The sequence below is a fragment of the Bombus terrestris genome, chromosome 3 (assembly GCF_910591885.1).
Source record: "Bombus terrestris chromosome 3, iyBomTerr1.2, whole genome shotgun sequence".
Lineage (NCBI taxonomy): Eukaryota > Metazoa > Arthropoda > Insecta > Hymenoptera > Apidae > Bombus > Bombus terrestris.
In genome coordinates this window covers 11716673-11733185 of record NC_063271.1, presented here as the reverse complement: position 1 = coordinate 11733185, position 16513 = coordinate 11716673, and the positions used below count along the sequence as shown (strand labels likewise).

The following is a 16513-nucleotide window of genomic DNA, read 5'->3' as shown; positions in this document are numbered from 1 at the left end:
CACAATTTTGTACTATCATTCTGCTGAACCTATTCCAATTCCCTTGCGCTCATACATATATTTTAGAAGCGCGCTGGGCAGGCAATAGTCGTAAACAAGAAGAAAACAGCAGGAAGACGCAGGCTGTGATCACCGAACGATCAATGTTCTTTATTTAACGACCTTAAGTCCCGATATCACAATAAGCCAATAAAAGCACTAGCAATTTCATTTCCTAATACCCCAATCAAATTAATTTTCCCCAATCGACTATACTCGCGTACAATTTCTCAATATTCTCTTAACACAATTAATTCTAACAAGGGGTGCATACAAAATATTAAACTGTGATGCTGCAAACAACCCTTTAACATAAATGTGCAAACAAAGGGAGCAGAGAGAACATTAAAACGAAATTCAACTCACTATTCAATTTAATTGCTGTCTTACATTAATTAGAACTGATATAGTGTTCACAAAAAACGATATAATATTGGAAGAATTGATTTTGAAATTTATGTTGACTATTTTTTTACTGTTCTCAGTGAATAATAATGATAATGAAATCTTAAACCCTTTTTTTAAATATTTGCCATAGACTTACGGACTTATTTACGGACGCTACTTAATTAAAAATTTTATGACGTATGTACTTTGATACAAAAATATTATTTGTGTTTATCGCATGTATGTTTATCGCAAATGTTTATCGCATATATGTTTCAAAAAATAAAGGATCGCATACAAAGTATTGCAATAACATCAAAAGTATCAAAATTGTACGCTCCATATTTAAATAAAACGTGAAAATAAGCAAATTTTTCATATGTCCTGAAGCATGTACGCACCCGTCTGAAGTTTATCATTTCAAATGAGATTCTTTTCGTGACCCACTGTAGTCTCAGATAGGAGAAATTCCTTCCGCTATATTTTAATTTAAACTGCAGACATGTAACACATCTGATAAATATTCAAATAGCGTCTTTGTACCAAAGTACACAACTTATGCAATTTTTAATTAAGTAGTGTCTACTCGTATATACGTATAATACATACATATCTTCATTAAGGATTTTTAAAAAAAGCTGCTCAATTTTCTTCGATCAAAAGTCACCCCTTCCTAGATAAATTTTCAAACAAAGGGTGCGTAGGGAACATCAGAACGATACAAAATTCAGTCCAGAACCCAATTCCCTAATGTCATACCCTAATTTCTCTCCAGTGTACTACGTGCACGTACAACGTCCAAATATTCCTGTGTAACATAAATATTCGAACAAAGGGTGCATAGAGAATCTAGGGGGCGATCGAAGAAGCCATCGCGAGCGGACGAAAGGGAAGAAATACTCGCCCTTCCACGTTGGAAAGGAAAGGTGGAGCTGCGTAGGACGCTGGGTCATAGGGATGGTTAAAGGATGGTGGGTTGGTGGGCCAGTCGGTGTGCCAAGGGTGGGTCGAATTGAATCGAGGGCTGGTCTGTGTGTTGTCGGATGTCTCGCTGATCGATAACCTAACCTATTAACCCAGTGAGACAGCGCGCGTGCGTGGCCGCCACGTAGGCGTCACGGCTACTCCCGTGACGTCACGGGACTCGTCGCAATATCGATTGAAAAATCCGGGAAATGTCCCAGGACGTCGGTAACGCGTTGTTCTGGGATTCTGGGCCGGGCCAGCGGGAGATTCAGCCCCAGCACACCCGTGCCACGGCCTCGATACGCCTTTTTCGTGCCTCTGGCCCGCTTTTTCATCTACTCGTCCTCTCTGTTTCTTTCTCTCTCCTTCTCTGTACACGGATCTTCGCTGTTAAAGCGGATGCCACTGTAGAAAGTGACGATGAGCAAAATTTCCGAAGAATTAGGATTTTTTGGAAAGTAATTCCACTCATAAGCTGTTTTGTAGTTTTTTAAAAAGGTACGTTTGAGAGTAAAGCGAGAGGATGATTCGTCGTGAAGTTTCTTTTGGAATGAAATAATTTAATCGTTTTGGAAGATTAATTCAAAATAAGGTATAAGATATATTTCAGTTACCATAGCGTGATCGAATAAACCAATATGGAATGAGATATGACTGAAACTAGCTTAAAAAATTGAATAAAGTAAAAGCTTATTTAATAGTTTTAATAACAATTATCTTTTGCTTCCTTTTACCCAATAATTATTATACAAAAGGTATCTTGTCCAAATTATAAAATTTAAACAGCTTTTCAGTTGCGTATATTACATACAATCCCTCCAGATACTCGTCAAAGGAGAGTCATTACATCAGTCATTTAATGTCGTCCGAATGTCCAAAATCCATTTCTCCAAATGTCCAACCGTGAGTCTCTAAAGTACCATTTAACATGGCTCGTGCTATCATTTCCCAAACCTCGTGCAGTATTGCCCCGAAGCGAAGTTTTGAAATCGCTTTGAAAACGGACGAAGAGGAAAGCACATGCACAAATTCGGCATATTTCCACTAACACATCCCCTATCGGTAACGTGTAAAGCAACTCTGATTGCCTTTTGGCTATCTTGAGCAATCGACGTTGGTAAACCGGTCTCCCGATTCTTGACCGAGCTCGTGATTTCACCGCAATTTCTTCCGGCTTCTCGGCAATTTCCTGCGAAATTCCGTCGTGAGACCCTCGATATCCGTTACGATATTGTTTACCTCCATTTCTCTCAACGCTGTATACAAGCCACGCTCACAATTCACGTAACCATAGAGATGCATGCGCATCTTTTTCACGTGGATTTTATGCATCGCATGACCCCGCCCCGGCTTGCTGATTATTCGCCACACAATCGTACCATGAATTATGGATCGATGCCCGCTACGTCTATTCGCGTTTGCACGTGTCCGAACATTCAGAATCTTCCTCGTTCCCTCGTTCCGCCCCCTTTCGTGTAACCTATTTTTCTGATCCCTTTGATTTCTTCCTATCTTCAACAGATTCTTCCTTTTTCCTTTTTCACTATTCTATCTTCTATTTCTGTTTTGTCCGTTCTTTTCTAATTTTGTTTGCTGCTTCTCGTTTCTTTGTATTATTTTCTATTTTTCTTCTCTTTTTAATCGATTCGATCTCTTTGGTATTCTTTCTTGATTTTTTGAATCCTTGTTTGCTTTCCTTTTTTCATATCAGTTCTAACTCCTATGATACTATGTTTCTCTATTAATTTTTTTACTTCTTCTTGTACTTTTACTTCCTTTTTTATTTATCTATTTCACTTTTCCGCTGCATCTTTCTTCTCGTTTTTCGACATTGCTTTGACTCTTGTATTTCTTCTGCATTTTTTTACTATTTTCTATTTTTTACACTGTCTACTTATAGCGTATTGTGCAGGTTTCTATACTTCTTGGTATTTCATAACGGCAGATATTATCACACTGCGCGTAATGCAATCAATCCGCATCCCTAGACGTCGAAAGCCAAGTAACCGTTGGTTTTATTAACCGTGAGTGCGTGTTTCGAAGCAGCCCCGATGCGGATCGATTTTCATAGTCCATTAAGTAATTGCGCTGCTGGACGACCGTGATCGTGCGCCCCAACCAGGATCGTTTCCTGGGTGCGCTTTCCACGCCGATTTCCGCTCGTCTATAGTTTATGACATGACGACGTTGGTCCCCACGATTAATCGTTCGCCTGAATTAATCGATGCCAGAACGAATTAGTATCTTCTAACGATTTCTGAGCATCTCTGGAAATTACAAGACCAATGAATTAATTCTGATCGAACTGAATTTAATTTACAAATCTGTTATTTGGTTATGATTTACCAGTTAAATAAAACTTGATATAAAACTATATATTACAAATTTCTTCACACAATTTTTGCTCGAAGTAGCTGACTAAACTAATTTACATTCAACGATCGCTAGTTATCTAAATTAAAATATCTATTAATTTTTAACAATTAATATTTTCATTTTTGATTAGCATCTATAGATGAATAATTTTCTAATGATTCGATTCTCAGTTTTTTAATGTACCTATAGAGAATGTAGGCTACACTAATAAACCAATTCTATACTTTTCGGTATACTATACTAATAATCCAATTCTGTATATTTCAGTATACGGAGACTACAGACTATTCTATACAAACTATACGTCTAAATCTACCACGACATAGGTCCATAAATATTTAAGGACTTTCAAAATGACGCCCATACGATTCCATCTTACTACAACAATGAGCCATTGAGAAACAGTCATACATCACCCCGTTTGCCATTGACAAGACGAAGCTCTTCCAGCAATTACATTCAAAAGGTCGTCCATTCGTAATGCAATTCCCTGGCGACGAAGCATCGTTGTGCACTGTTGAGAGGCCTCGGGCGATTTTCTATCGTTCGAACGCATCTTTGTCGAAGAAGGCGGCTCGCTTTCCCCCTCGTTCTATTCTTCAGGCCACACGCGAACATAGGATTCATAAGTAACCGGGGCCGTCGTGACACGAAGATCGCCGATAATGTTCTGCCACTTGGTCACGAGTGACCCCCACGACTTTCCACCGGAAACAACGCTTATTGTTCCGGCTGTTGTCGGTTTTTATCTAGAACAGAATAATGGGGACGAGTTTCTTCGTCGTGAGTGAATATAGTCAATCGTAACGTTGTTATTGTCTTTGGACAAACGTCGTGTTATCGGTCGAGCCCTGTTTGCTTGCATGTCCCAGATAGTGAAAAATGATAATCCGGCAAGAAAACATAGGTGTGATGGGTTCAATGATGTTGAAAGGTTGTGATAAATACGAAGGATTCTTTGAATTTTGATGGATAGTTACTGTGCGATTTTGTAGGTAATAATTTCATAGATAAGTACATTGTAGGCCATAAGTATTAGGACACTTGTTGTGTATTAATTTAAACATTAATACAAATTGAAATTCTTTCACTGCTCTTAATTTCTATAGTTATTTTATTGTAGAACTACTGTAGAGATTTTACTTATAATAAAATTTATTTCATTTTTGTTAATCTAATGAGTAATAATATATATGGCTGGTAGTATCGAAGCTGGCAGTATAAAGGAGGCTTAATTATTCAAATTAATCATGATACAAGCTATTCTAAGTTAACTTCCTAATAAGTATTACTATCAAATTGAAACAAACATATTTGGATGATATTTTACGACTCTTTTCACTTTCTGCCCTCTCAAAATTCTTACAAATTCCATCCCTAAAATGTTCTACTAATTGATATTCCAATAATCGACCACTCTCTTCATCGATGCTCTGTGTGATGATTCTAATTATCCTTAGAGGTAATCGAATCTTTTAGAAACGATAAGATCTTGGTCATATGACGAAACTAAAAATTACGAGGGCATCCTAAACACTCTTTCCATAACCGGCGTTACTCAAATTTACCGAACAAACAAAACTTGCCAAAGCGCCGATTTCCGGCCTCTTCATAACAGGTTGCGTCGAGAAACGCGCAAAGTGAGCATATAAAATGCGATCCTTGGCAATGCAGGACTGGCTGGGGGCCAGAATTATTCGCCACGGTTGGCCCGAACCGTTTGTGTTCGACGATGCTTCGAGCGAGAATCGGAAATTCTGCGGCGGCGCTCGCTTACCGAAAGGATTAATTTGATAATGTTATACTAGCTCGACGGTTAAGCTCCTTACGGCACACGGAGAGGCGCGCTTAGCCAACGGTGAACACTGGGAAATCGATCGGCACAATTACCGAAGTCGCTGTATCGATTCGCCCCCGAGACTGGACCCAAATGTTGTAAATCGCAGTTTAAGCTGAGGGTAAATACACTAACCGCCGAGAATTACACCGATACACCGTCCCGCTGGTAATTGGTCAACGATAGCTTTCCTTTGGTCTTACGCTTTTTCACAGGATTTTTCCCCTCTCTCCCTTTCTTTCTCCTTCCTTGGTCCGTAGAAATTAGAAATGGGGATTACTGGTTTTAGAAGCTTGTTTGAAGATCAAAGAATTTAATTTCAAGCGGTACAAAATAGATTTCTGTAGTTTATGACGCGTTTTAAGCCAGTATTTTAATTTGGCTTCATTAAGTTTGAGGTAAAGTTAGTAGTTGAGTTAGTGGTAAAGTTTCAGGTAAGTTAAATTTAGGAGTCGTACATAAAAGGGAATAAGATTCTGTCGTTTATTTGTTTTATTTGTTTTGGCTTTGGGACTTGTTTGATTCAAAATAATAGCCTTTACGGAAATTTGAGAGTTTTATTTCGAATAATTCCTATTAATAGATAATTTATTTTATTTTAGCAAAGTGTACCCTGCTTTGATTACAGAAATTTGTTTCAGCTAAAGAATACGGGTCATCGAGATTCGAGGATTTACTTTCAAGTAACAGAAGGGTAAAATATTTTAAGAGCAGCTTTTCCGCTTTCAGAAAATATATCGATACAATATCTGCGAATCAATTATTTTATCAATAATTTATGGTAGAATTTAAACAGATCTGATTATGAGATAAATACATTAAATTAATAAACGTATACTCTTTGGTATTTAAAATTAATCTTTAGCGAATATATTATATATTCATACGATGTGTTTGAATTGTGATTTAATAGTTTCGATAATGTATCGTTTAGCCACTGATACCGTTTGATGTGAAAGAGATAAACGATATGAAGGTAGTTCATTTTTTAAATTAAACAACGGTACAGGGAAGACAAATGATCGTATCGAGGTAGAACAGAGCAAACCATGTTCATTAATATTGTTGGCAAATGCTTATTCGCGTGTCAGGTTATAATGGTTCGACGATTAACTTAGTCCTCATCCGGTTGGCATGGTTTCACGTCTCGCGTATCTCGGAGCTTTACGACGTCGCCTAATAAAACTGACCGATTCCAGGCCCTTCGCGATCGATAATGCAATTTGATTTGATGGCCGCCACTTCATCCTGATACGATGGAGCCAGATAAAAGGACGTCGCTTCCACGTAATGAAAAAAGACTTTCATTACGCCGATGATCCGATCGGAACGATTACGTCGTATTAAACAGTGTACGAGAGCTTGATTTGTTTACGTGGAAATCGGGCCTTGATGGCAGCACAGATTACAATCATAAGCTCTTATCGACGTGCATTGTCGCGCTCAAATGGAAAATAGGTCGATCTGATTTGGAATATAGAACTTGCAGGTATTTATAGATTATGTTGGTTATCGCGCGATTGCATCGAAGGACATCAACTTTGATTAGTTTTTATCATATTGCGGAATAAAATAAAGTGGATATGATTTCGTAGATATTGAGACACACGATGATTTTGTATGGAACGCGATACTATTACTATCAAGAAAGGGTTCATCTATCAATATCGTAGATCCGCGCGAGGAAATATAGATTAAAATGTAATGGAAATTGTTGGATGAAATTGTAGAAACGTAATAAATTGAATAACTTCAAGTTAACCCCGTAATATCTTAATTCGTCTTTTTGAAAATATTTTGAGTGAATTCGATAGAAAAGTGCGACTAAAATCTGAGTCGATTTTATAGAATCATTTATAAAATTCATGGAATCTTATGGAAACTGATGAGGAAATTAAATACCAATATTAAGTGAAACAGTTTGATACAAGCGAAATGAAGTTGAATGATTTATACGAAATACTACTACGTAACACGAAACTTGCTATACTTGGATCTGATTAATCAATACGCGAATGCTATAATACATATGATATGCAAATACCTTTTATAATTGCTATATATTTGGTACAATGTATTCCAATTAATTATTTTAGAATTTATAACAAAGTTTAAAGGGACTTGGGAATTTCTTTCAAAATGCCATCAACAAAAAAAGAGCTTTAATTACTCCTCTAAACAGACTATACAATTTCAACATCGAAACACGTGAAAATTGCAAAATTTCGACGTGATGGAGAACCGTTAGCAGAGAATCAGTGCGAGAGAAGACGATGCAGAAGCGGTTTCCCGTACTCAGTCTCGGAAGATTAATTCAATTAAATGGTAACGGAGATGCATGCGCGAGAATGGGCGGCCACATTGCGGCCGTGGAACGGCGATTTTGCACACTCTAATGTGGTCGCGAGAATGCACGCGCTCGCTAATAATTACTATAACGACCAGGGATTCGACGATTGTGCGCGCTTAATGGCGTCTGGACGGTTCTTGTCGCGCGAGTCTCCGTGCGTTTCATCGCAAGGACCAGCCGGATCCGCGATATTACCACGCCTCTGCGAGAATCAGACCAACGGGAAATAATTTCTTGCACGCTGCAGGCGTATTGGTGTGTAAAGCAGAAAGTACGAGTAGTTCGTGAGGTCTTTGTACAATAATTTGGTGAACCCGCGATCCTTTGTGACCCTCTTGCGTAACTGAAGTAATGTCATTAGTACAATTTTATGAGCCACAAGTTACAAGCTATTATGCATAAATTCTATTTTATAATAGTAATACGTTTAGCAAGGAATGAAATTAAATTTTATAATGAATTCTGCAAGTTATCATACAAGGCATGTGATTATCTTTGATAAGAGGATTATAAAATGATAAAAGTGGAGCTTATAACCAATAAATTGTATCCTGTTAATCTATTAATACTGTTAGTGGTTGTCAAGTATCTTCAGAGGTAGTGTATTTAGCACAAAGTCTCAGTTTGGTTGAAATTAGGTACACACTGACTGAATCTCATCTCTGATTCTAGTGATGATTTCATGTACCAAACTGACAAGTGACAAACTTGGCAGAAGTCCTAAGTGTTTATTGATCTCTTGCATCATATTCAGTGCCGCACAGTTGAACATCCATCTGCGTAAATTATTATCTTCGCCGGTATAAAACGATATTTCTGTAAATCTAGCTAACGTCGTACAAATTTTCAAACTTTATCGAATCTTTTTATCTTTGAATTTTATTTTTAAAGAGTCTTAAGAACGATTTTTAATTTGGATCACTATTATTTCATTTTCGTTCGTCCGTATGAAATAAAAGTGCTCGCGAATGTGGTCGGAACGTTCTACGATTGAATGCAGCAATTTGAATAAAACGTTGCTGCACGAGTACTACTTAGCTCAAAACTGAACGTATCCCATGTGGCAGCATTCAGCGCGTTGCCACGAGCGTGGAAATTGATTCCGAAAGCTTCATTAATTCTCAACGCATCCATTAATACGGCAATTAATCATTCCGAATCCCATCAACATCCCATGCGTCGTCAAAACACGTTCAACGTCGCATTCCACCGTAACGATCCTTTCAGTTGTTCCCAAACTGAATGGAAGACATCTTCGTATCTGCTTGATGTTCGAAGATATTAACGTACAATCGTAAATTATATACCGATTACCGTTTGTATCAAACGTTTTCAAGTAAAAAGTGTAAAGAACGTAGATAACATTTGAATCTTTTGCCAACTCCCCTCTGCAAAAGCTAATAATAATATCAATCTTTTAATTCGATAATTTCTAAACATTCATTTCTAAATGGAGATGTCAGGTCGTTGAGTAGATTTCCTGGGAGTTTAACATTCTATGTGAATCTTATAATACAAGAATATTTGTTAACGTATTTCCAAGTAACCATTTCTCTCATACATTGTCAAACCAAAGTAATCGAAATTCTTTATTAAGGAATTGTCATCAAGGAATATGTATACGTAGAATATTCTTAATCCAATTTTCAAACACTCATTCGAAACAAAGTGATTTACATTCCTTATTTAAAGAATTTGCATCAAACAATAATCAACAATGAAACGTTCTTAACACAATTTCTCAAAACCTTAAACTGCCTATACTTATACAAAATATTTATTAAACAAGATATTATAATACCTTCCCATTTAATCCACAGTGATACAAATCTCTTATCTGGAAAATTTATATTAAACAATACTCGACATTAGAATAGACCTTAAGCCAGTTTACAAAAATTTAAACCCCAAATTCCTTCTATGCAAAATGCACATTTCTTAAACAAGGTTTAATGCTTTTAAATGTAAACTCAAGTGCCAAATGTCCACTCAATCCACCGCATACCATTCACCATGAACTCCACGAAACTAATTCTTGTAACCTGAAACCTTTCACAATCGTTTCCTTATCAACCAAAGAATACTCAAAACGTGCTTCCAAAAGACAACATCAATAACCAATGAAGCAATAGAATGACGCGTTTCCCTAACGAGCCTACGACGTTGTTGAGGGCCCGGACGTTTCCAAATTTATACTCGATGATAAATAGCGCGAGCATATCGTTTGTCGTGTCTCTGCGACTATTTTTGGCGACGAGAGACGAAAAGGCAAGGGCACGTCGTCGAACGGCCTTGCCAAAAGCTCGATGACGATCGACTTAAGAGGAATTGTCGCGCTGTGATTGGCAACGAGTCACTCGGAAGCCTGGTATTCCGGAACGAGGCTTCGCTTCGCGACGATCGGCCAGCGACTTGGCATCGGATAACGCGAACCATGACCGACTCGTGAATCGAGCGGATAGACCTTCGATCGATGGGCCTGCTTTCGCCTCGACCAATGCCAACTGGGCTAATGTACAAACGTGAAGAGCTATCGTAAACTAAGAAAATATTGGCGGCGTGATGTAATATTGGTAGGTGTGAGTTCGACTTTCAGCGAGATTTCTGTATTCTTTATGAAACAGTCACGGATAGAATGAGAATGTTATATATAAAAAGAGGCAAGGAAGAAAAATAGTTTCAAGGAAAGTATTTGATGAGATGATGAATCTTCTCTCCGAGAAGATAGACAGTGTAGTGAATAAAGCGAACGTAAATAATCAAATAGTAAGGTATTAATTTTTAAAACGAATTACTTTAAAGAGTTTTTAAATTAATTTTTAAAATGAATTTTTCAGATAATGTAATAAGTTTGTTGTTTCCATATAAGGAAAATTGTTTATTTTGGACTATGTAACAAATATTAATATTAAATATAGAAACAAAAACTTTTGGATCAAAATGTGATAATTTTTTATAGTTTCTTTCCTTGTTATTTAATCTGTACTATACGGAACCGATCCCCGATCGATTTACTTAATCGATGATGTGACATTTGTTGTATTGAATATTATAAGCAATAACGTCTAGAGATATGTTCGTGCTAATGAATAGTGTATAACGAAAGAATGTAACTTGTTACAGTGAAACTTGTAATTATGCAATCAATGAAATTTCTTGCCCAATCTGTTAGAATGACGATTAAATTCTGATAATCAGGGTATAAATAAATACATAAAACACTCGTTCATAGTAATCAAGGGATTGAACTAATCGGTAAAAGAATTAATTGTACTTTAGGATAAATAAAGAAACACAGCGTAAATAAACCTAATGCAACCAAAGATTAATATAATTCTAGCTACTAATGCTTCTCAAATATTAGGTTGTCCGAAATGTTTCTTTCATTTTATAAGGAAATAATAGACGAACAATGTTTTTTGTTTTATACTAGATTATTGAATTATGCACGAACATAATAATAGAAATAGAACGAAATGTATCACACCTATATCAATAAAATAATATAAAACAGAAATTGTTGTTCATCTATTATCACCTTATAAAACGAAAGAAACTTATCGGACAACCTAATACATTACTTATTACAAGACAGTCAATCCTGTAACTGACTATCCCAACTTTCAAAATATCACCTTTAAACCACTAAACCAGATATCACTGTAATCGCTATAAAAGAAACATTATAAAGACAAATTGAACGGTCAATAAAAGACGAACCTAGTAATTCTTCTTCGCCATCGAAATTACTGCGGGCAAATGATTCTCTGGGAAATCGTTCAGCGACGCAATATTCCTGGCTTATAAATCAGTCTCCCGTATCCAATGAGCCTACCGAGCAACAGTGTCTATTAAAATACAATTTACAGAGTTTACGGGGGCGGTGTTTCGCGGTTGTCGAAGCGATATTCCCGGTCGACGTGACGCGTCGGAATTATTGCGTCCGAAGGGTCGAACGCGGCAAGGCAAAGATTAAAGGGCTGCCACGGGAGCGTTTTATTCGTTCCACGCGGTGAATTATTAACTCGCGAAGAAGCCGTGTGATAAAGTGGCGAGCGAAGCATGCTCGCGTCGGATCGTTGCTCGAAGCCTGACCGTAATTGGTTATTTCATCCTCGAGGATTTAGACGAATCGCGAAACAATGATTCCATGGTACAACGAACAGGATCATGTGGCATTTTATGGATTTTACGATTGCAAAAAGAACGTTTGTGCATCGTGCCATTTTATAATTTCGTTCATTTGATACGCGTGTGCAACGAAAACCTGGCTGTTTCCAGTTCTTCCCTAAGGTATTTTTATTGCTCTGCTACTTGCTGCTAATGGTACAATGGTTAGAGATAAACGAGGGATTTAAAGATACAACAAAGGATAAGCGTAAGTTTAAAATATAGCCAAAACGAAAGGACATTATAATTCTACAAAACGGAAAAATGGTTCGAAAGCTGAACGCTAGTCTTATAAAATAAAAAGAAGGTTGTAAGATGAACGAATACGGTAATTAGTAAGATAATGAATAAGATGATGAATGAAAATAAGGACATAGATCGTTGCAAAGAATAAGACACGAAACGAAAAGAGGATTTTAAAGGTACGAAAATAAAGGCAAATTATTATGCAACGGGACTTTGTTTCAGCAGAAGACTTTATTTTCTCAAAATTTTGAATTTTCTGTTTCAACTAAAAAAAATTCTTCATTTTTTAAAGACGTTCACTTACTAGTTCACTGCTGTTATTAATTGTTAAATCACTACGCTGTGAAAATGAAATTCGTCTCATTTCATTAAGTCGAATAAGAAAAAACAGGAAATTAAATTTAACAAGAAATTCTAAAAAAAAAAACCATTTCTTAAACGGAATATATTGTATACCTACAATCTGCAAATTACATATACACTCGATCGAGCATAACGTAACTCCTCGTTTTATCGATATTGCCAATTTTAATGACGAAGAGTTCAGCAAGTTCGCATCTTAAACGGGTTCGCGTGAAACGAGAACGAAACACGATGGCAATAACGCGCGGCGTAATTGGCGTGAAGCGCATCTGCTCTCGCGAATACGTGTGTATGCTCGTGATGCGGAATATTAATGAGTGGGATGGACGGGCGCGGATCCATCGGTCGTTCGTGCGCGAATTATAATGCGACGATGCGGGCACGGTGTTTGCGTGTATTTCACCGAGTGAATAGCAAGCAGCCAGATTGTGAAAAGTTCAAGCGACGTTTCGGCCTCCGCAACGATTTTGACTGGGTTGCGTAACCGTTCGCGGAAAATTCAGACATCGTTCAACGACGAGGTAATTTTATTTCGATATGGTTGTCTATAGACTAAAATGTCTATCTTATTAATGTTGTAATATGAATTTCATAAGAATTTCTTTGTTATTGGCGAAGAAATTGCTTGCAGAGCGAGAAGTGTTTCCGATTAGAGAAAAAATGTTCTATTTGCAATTTTCTTACGAAGGAATTGAGAGAGTTGATGTGAATTCTAAGGTAGAATTGTATATTCTATGAATTTTAGGTTCTAATAAACTCGATACTTTATCTTCCATTAATTTAAATGTAACATTCATTTTATGTCATTAAATAATTTAAAAAATTATAAAAATACATAAATGTTTCATAGAAGGACTTTGAAACGATCAAGTAAACACTTAATCGATTGAACTTTTTAATTCACATGCGAAAGATAATACAACAAAACGATACATAATATTGCTGATTACATCGATCTCGCACAAATAAATTTATTACGCAATCTAATATCATTTCACAAGCTCGCCATTCCGATTCCATCGAGATCGACTGATAATTCCGCGACCAAGCAATACTCGATCCATTGTTTGCGTACACTTTTCCGATCAAATAGCGTATCGTCACCTGCGATTCGCGCAAACAAGATCAATACCCAAAAACATTAGCAAACGGTCCGTAGGGCTAATAAGCGATGGAACATCAGTATCAGCGTGACGCTATTTACTGCAACAACGACATTAAACGATATTCACGTATCTGTGGACTTAGCACGACATTATTGATAGCGCCCAACGTTGGCAAACAATGCAGGTATTAACGTATAACTCGGAGAACGTTATTAATACTCCATCAAGTTTGCGAATACAGACTTATTTACCTTTAGGTGCGAAGTTTATTTTATTCTAATTGGGTGGAAATTCATTTAAGATTGAATTTTAGAACAGAAATATTTGTTTAGAAAAAGAAAAAAGATATTTGTACAAGAAACATATACGTACGAGAAAGTCGTGGAGGATTTTCAAAATAGGGGATCATGATCTATAATATAAATTAATAGATTTATACTTGTAAAATGAAGAACGTTATAGATTAAGGAATCTTTTAATTTTTTACCATCGAATTATTTTCTCTAATTCTTTAGACTTTATCATTCAAGTCTAAGGCAATGGTACAGAATGAAAAATATAACAAACGTTCGAAAAAAAACATTTCTATATCGGTTTAAAAAGTAGATAGAGAAAGATAAGGTAAAATATTTGCATATTACGCAATAGATAATAATTTCTGAAAAGTATTAAGAATAATCAGAAATAAATAAAAAGCAATACTTAATAATGAAATAATTATTTCTAACAGTTCCACTAATCTAACTGATGAAAATATGCACTTATAAAAATATTCACGGTATAATCATATTATTTTGAAGAAATAAATATTGAAAAAAATCGTGGATTTACAAATCGACAGATTGAAGGATCGAATTAAGGTAAAATCATCCGCTAATGAAAATGTCGACATTCCGACGGTGATGTCGTGGGACTCCGCTTTCGTTGACACTGATCGAGGCAAATCTAGTGAAAAGGTCAAATTATTTTACGAGTTGTCGCCGTACTGGGCTCGACCAGCACCACGGCTATTATGCAGACTGCAATTTCACCTCCAGCGTGCTCTGAAAAACGCCGAATTGTAAATCTCGATCGTGCCCGGCTCGTAATAACTTTATCGCGTTGCAACACTGGATTCGCCAAGTGAATCGCTTTCCAGTGACGAAATTTTTAGTGACATAGGGCTGTTTGTAATCAGACACTTGGTGATGCCGGTTAATCACTTTATCGTTGCTTCATGGTTTATGCTGTAAAGGGATATATAGGTTGAACCGTGACATGTATGCGGTATGATTTTTAACGCCGAGAGTTTTCCACACGGATTCATTTTCACGTTCACTTGGCGTTTAAAACCGAGTACAAAAGGATTCTATGACAGTTTAAGCGTTTATATTTGATCAGTTTGAGCGTTTATAACGCGATTGTTAATAGTACGCATAATTAAATACATTTACATTTCTTTAATTTATTCCATTTCGTTGTAATTTTCTGGAATTTCAAACAAAATGAAAGCCTTGAACTTTGTATTCTTGTGTCACTCTGCGAACTTTAAACTTTCTATTTCATGAAAATACATTCGCATACCTGAAGCAAATTACAAATTCCTATATGGTGGATAAATTCTGAAAGCATCAAAGAATCTGGACGAACCTAGCCAATCTTAAAAGTGTCGACCTAATTACGATCAGAATTAACATCAACCACAGAATATATTACTATTTAAAAAACAGTGGGCAAATTAAGAACTCCACTTTCTCCTATCTTGTTTCGTCGATATTACGAATCATAGTAATTCAATTTAAGAAACGATGCGAATAGAACGCAATTTCTTCGATCTACAAACGTGTATGTTCGTCGTTGGAAAAAATCGAGATACGAGTCAATGGGGACTAGTCAGTTACAAATAGCTCTATCGACGGCGTTGTTAATGACTGATAACAGTGATTTGCCGTCGTCGTTTCCCGTTTGTTCGTCGAACGTCACGACTTTAACGATAGAAGCGTTCCGCGAACGATCCGGATGAACTCGGTCGGCCATTTAATCCCGTTGCTCAGTTGTGTTTCCTGCTTCGTTCTTCATGGCGAATTATCAATGTCACGTAGTGCTTCCTCAGCAAATCCATTTACCACGCATTGCTTGTTACATGACGTTCTTAGTTCGTCAACCCCTCGCCCTCCTACCCTAAAGAATTTGCAAGATAAATGGTCGGTTCGCTTCCGGATTCCATGGACCACCCGTGTAGGAAAGCGATGAACATGATCTTTATTCAAAGTACTCCTTTTATGAAAGAAACCAGCTGCTCCGAGTTGTTTTGTTTAAATAAAAAGCGATTTAAAATGCAGAGTAACGAGGACGAGAGATGCGAGAGTAATAGAAAATGGATGTTCTACAGTAGCTTTTGGAGAAGAAAAATTATTACAAGATGCTGTGAACAAGGTTTTAAGGAATTTAAGATATTGAATTATTTGTTCGAGATTTAATAGAAATTTGACTGGATACGAAAAATTGCTGAACTTAATTGATACCAAAATATACATAAGTTACTTCAATAATTTTCATCTCGTTAATACTACACATTCCTTCAGTAGTTACAATCCTTGGATTTTCATATTTCAATCGTGCTCTCATTTTAACAAACAAAAGATATTTGTAATGCTTCGAGAGGATGTTTGACATAAAATCGATATCAGGAAA

The 16513-nt window shown here is 36.6% G+C and overlaps 1 long non-coding RNA gene across 1 annotated transcript in view; it reads right to left on the bottom strand.

Annotated features, from left to right (window-relative positions):
- Positions 1 to 1973: 1973 nt before the first annotated feature.
- Positions 1974 to 16513, bottom strand: part of LOC125384712 — an 89749-nt gene continuing 75209 nt past the window's right edge. Inside the window, exons 2-3 of the long non-coding RNA XR_007223419.1 lie at positions 4185 to 4517; positions 1974 to 3659 (exon numbers count right to left, since the gene is read on the bottom strand). This is a non-coding gene — a long non-coding RNA (uncharacterized LOC125384712). The remainder of the gene's footprint in view (positions 3660 to 4184; positions 4518 to 16513) is intronic.